Source organism: Esox lucius, chromosome 10 (genome assembly GCF_011004845.1).
Source record: "Esox lucius isolate fEsoLuc1 chromosome 10, fEsoLuc1.pri, whole genome shotgun sequence".
In the NCBI taxonomy this organism is placed as follows: domain Eukaryota; kingdom Metazoa; phylum Chordata; class Actinopteri; order Esociformes; family Esocidae; genus Esox; species Esox lucius.
This window is the reverse complement of record NC_047578.1, coordinates 7,323,142-7,327,660: the sequence shown is the minus strand read 5'-3', so window position 1 is coordinate 7,327,660 and position 4,519 is coordinate 7,323,142. Positions and strand designations below refer to the sequence as shown.

Genomic DNA, 4,519 nt, shown 5'->3' with positions numbered 1-4,519 from the left:
TTGCTTTACTAACTTTGCCGCTATACAATGTTAAGATCCTAATGGTGACTCTTTATGTCACAAGTGCCCATATTACTGTCTGAATGTGAATAATACATTGTTATTAGACTGTGTTTATTATATTGTAGACTAAGGTTAAGGAAAAAGGTTAGTCCTTGAATTTTTTTATTAAGAAATAAACCAATATACACAGAAATATAAACTACATGTTTAAACGCTTGAATTATCTTAGGACCCAATACAAAGCAGAGCTATTTGATATCATAATTTTGAAGTATGGTATGGTAGAAAAATGCATCTTATGACAATTCGTGAATTTAAACTGGCAACTGGCTGTATATTCTCTTTACTTCAAACGAGAAACAAAAGACTAATGACAGAATGTTTTACAAATACAGTACCTACAGAATTAATGTGCTACCTTTCTTTTGTGCTACCTTTTTTTTATGTAGTTGGTAAAATAGTTGAAATTATCAAACCAAATATAGAAACACCATTTGTTGATATTATTGGACACTGCCCAGTGAGCAATCGATTAGCATCCCAGTCCTACAGCCAGCGGGCCACCAGCTTTTGCCGCTTTTCTCCTGATCTCAATTTGCATCAGCTTATTTGCATATCTGACGGCTTTCCACAAGCGCCCCAACTGCTTTACGGCTAGCCACCGAAGAGAGGGCATATGCTGTGATCTGCTGTATCTGCTTGGGTTGCCATTCCTCCATTCCTCCAGCAGAGATACTATTCTACCCCTTTTATTGTTGTACTGATTATTTGTATTAATTTTATTATAATATTGTTAAACTTTTGATCAACATTAGTAGTTTATAAATAAAACAGACTTTGACTTTTGCACTATTGCTTGTGTAAAGGACCTTTGTGTAGACATGTACAGTAAACACATAGAAACAGCCGTCTCTCGCAGTTGCTTACCATAATCTTTTTCCCGAACTAATGGCCCTTTTCCATTGCATGGTACCAGCTCAACATACCTACAGTAACCCTTGTTTCTTCGTGTGTCCCCAAGTTTGGTTGCTTACTATTTTTTGTTTCTTTGTTCATCTTCAAGTTCGGATGTTTTGTGCTTCTTCGCATATCAACAGTTGAACAGGTATGGTAACATTGTTACCTAACTTGTCTAAATCATGTTTTTTAGTGTATCAACAAGTTAGAATGTTATAATATGTGCTTATTCCTTGTAACTTTTATCAACTGCTATGTAACGTTAGCAAAATCGTGTTTCTTTGTGAAACCTTATCCACATCATGTGGATAACGTTACTCTTGGCAGTAAATTTAGCTAGACTAGCTAAACCTGCACTTGTTACAATTCCGTTACTGAGATGTCTTTGTGCATCCACATTGTTCTTAGCTAGCCTGTGTGTGTCTTATGCTGCCGTTTTTTAAACCTCTTTTTCTAAACATTGCTTTCAGGTCATGACGTTTTCTGTAGTTTTGTTCCCTCAGGAGGATGACTGTGTGGCAGTAGTTCCACGCCTGTGGCTCAAAGGGGGAGGGCCACCACACAGCTTCACCTGCAGGAAGTCCTTCAGCCAGGACTTGTTCACCACCTGAAGACACCTGGGAGGCTGTCCCTTATAAACCCATCAAGCAAGCAGGTGAATTTGAAAACATAATAATTTGAAACTTTGAAAATGAAAATATGTTTTGCAGGGTAAATGCTTACAAAACCTTAACTTTTCCTAGATACGAGAGAGACTGGACGTGTGTATTGCCAGAGGAGCGAAAATCGTTCCAGCATGGGCCCCTACCACGCCAAGGACGCACATCTACACCACAACACCCTGTGGGTTGCAGCCCTGGAGGTATTAGAATTACATGTTGATCTCGTAATTGCTGCAATGTTTACTTGGTTTCACTATATTTACCTGTTCACCAACTTTTTTGTTTATTTTTAGGATGGAACAAGCACAGTACTCCAAGGCACCAGAGAGGTACTCCACGCCACCATGTGGAGGACTGCTCCATAGGTATGTGTGGGTTCATTCACTTAACCCAGATGCTTAACTTGTTGTTGAAGCATGTTGCCTCCAATTTTATTTGTCAATTTCAATTTATTTTTAAGGGCAAAAAGGCAGAGGTTGGGGGAAGTTTTAGCTCTGCACATGAACAAGGTAAGAATGAACATTTTGGCGGACACAGCGATTTGAGTTCCGATTGTAAAATAACCAGATATTTAGGACTGAATAATTAACTGTCTGTCTGTACCTTCAGAACATTTGGAGAAGATCAATAGGTTGACTGAAGAGAAGGTCGAGCTGAGGGCACAGCTGACTCTACAATCAGGTAAAAACAAGACTATAGTTACGCTAGCATCTTGTCTTCATGAAACTGCATTGGTCTGAACGTGTGCCCTTTATTAAAATGCAGTACTGTACAGCCTTTCTGAAAGTACATGTACACTGTGCCCGACTGTGAGGCTCGCTATAAAAAAAAGTGCAGATGGGCCACTGACGTGTTGCTTGCTGGGTGTGGGCTAATATTACCCACGAAATGTATGTAAAATATATGTCTCTTAAATGAAATCTTTAGCATTCTGACCTACAGTCAAAACATAGCTTCAGTAAAGCCTGGTAAAAGAAATGCTTACTGTACACACAGTTTTCCTTGGTCTTGTTCCGTGTGCACACAGATGTCACACTACAACAGCCAGGTACTCTTTGTTAGAAATTACATAATGACAACAGCAATATCAACATCCAGATATTTCATTAAAAAATGTACAGTCTAACATTTTACAATTCTACATTTTAGTTTCCCCTCAACTCCACGATCGCAGGTAAGCAGGGGCGACTGGTCATTAGGGGTAGGTGGGGTACAGCCCCACCTGTTGTCAACAGAAAGAACTGGAACAAAATTATGTTATTTTTATTTCTCAAAGATTATTTCCTATAATTTATTATCTATGAATATAGCATCTTCATATCAATGTCGATCACACAAATTTCATGCCAAAAGGGGCTGACAGCCGGTAGCCCCACTACAGCGTCATTTCGTATTTCAAACCTGATTGGCTGTCTGTCTGGCACCAACATTAGTCGGCAATAAGAGCGAGGAGGGTAGATTGTCTTAGCTAGCTTGTTAGCTTCCCAAACCCCAGATAACTTCAGAAAATGAATAAAGTGCTGTGAAATTGGGCTAACTTGGAAGGGTAAATGTCAGCCCAAGTTGACAGTGCATACAGGCGCTCCATTGAGCAGCATAACAAACAGGTGGAGGAAAACAGGTACGTTCTCAGTCAGATCATAACGTATTAAACTGTGTGGGAAATGTGAAAATTCCTCAATTCTGGAATATTCAGATGCATTTTCAAGACTGTGTGAGGGCGATTCTAGACTTCAGAGGCACTATGAAGCTCAGCCCATCTTCAAAGGGACATCTAGCCCTGTACAAAATGAACTGTTAGACTGCGTGTATGAATTGTACAGGGAGGAGATAGCCAAGCAAGTGGACAAGACATAATTTGTTGTCATACAGGCAGATGAGACAACTGATGTCTCCTGTAAAGGGCAACTGTAGTTTCACCGGCAAAGATGACATCATTGAATTTCTCATGACTTTCAATCCATGTCTGGACCTGCCGCACACAAAGTTCTATGTTTGTGTGATGGATCATTGGTTTAAAACGGCAGTAAGAATTTTTATTTTATTATTTTTGTAATAAATACTATACAATTACAGGCTATTAAACACAACATCAGTAGGACCTAGTCGGTACCCAGGAAACACGTAAGACTCTTACCGAGCTTTTCCATAACTCTGTGCAAGTCCCTTCATTTGTCTTCTGATTGTGATGACAGCAATGTTGATGTTGTACCTTGATGAAAGAGGATCCTTAATCTCCTGTGTGGATTGCTCATTATTTTTCACTCATTAGGAAATCAATGGCTTGAATGGTCTTACTGGAAACACCGTACAAAAGCAATGTAAAAATATGTACCATAAATCCCTACAGTTTAGACGTTACATTTCTCCAAAGATATCTGCTAACATTAGTAAGGCTACAACTGTAGCGTAGGGACTGCGGCCTACCGGGTCATTTTGCTGGGTTTCCGTGTTCGGCGTTTGACTGGAGTGTGAGGATAGTTTTGTCGAATTTTAGGATCCTTGACCGTAATTCTGATGTCTAACAGTATTTTTTTTAAATGGTTTTAGTAGGTCTTCCATTCCTCCTCCAAGCCTTAATCTGTTCACTTAAATAAATTGAAATCAAGGTCATGGAGCCAAATAGCCTAGACTGCTGTGTTCAAGACTGTAAAAGACTGAGGAGTCTGCTGTATTTATGGCTTATTCAAACTTTTGATCCCTCCCCTTCTGCCCCTAAACCCTGTTGTAAGGGGGGTTTAGGGGCACCCCTAAATGCTCCTCTAAACAGCCCTTCCGCCCCTAAACACCAGCTCAGGAACTTTCAACCTACTCAATGTCAATGGGTGGTAGGCTTTGAATGAAAACAGGGTCAATGAATTTAGAACACAAGTGCTTGATTTTCAGCCCCAGATAAA

The 4,519-nt window shown here is 39.7% G+C and overlaps 1 long non-coding RNA gene across 1 annotated transcript; it reads left to right on the top strand.

The window, feature by feature from the left end:
• The first annotated feature begins 1,459 nt into the window (after nucleotides 1-1,459).
• On the top strand, nucleotides 1,460-1,951 carry LOC109616200. The gene is made up of 3 exons (XR_002197299.1): nucleotides 1,460-1,615; nucleotides 1,704-1,822; nucleotides 1,916-1,951. It is a non-coding gene; the product is annotated as an uncharacterized LOC109616200 (long non-coding RNA).
• Nucleotides 1,952-4,519: the final 2,568 nt, after the last annotated feature.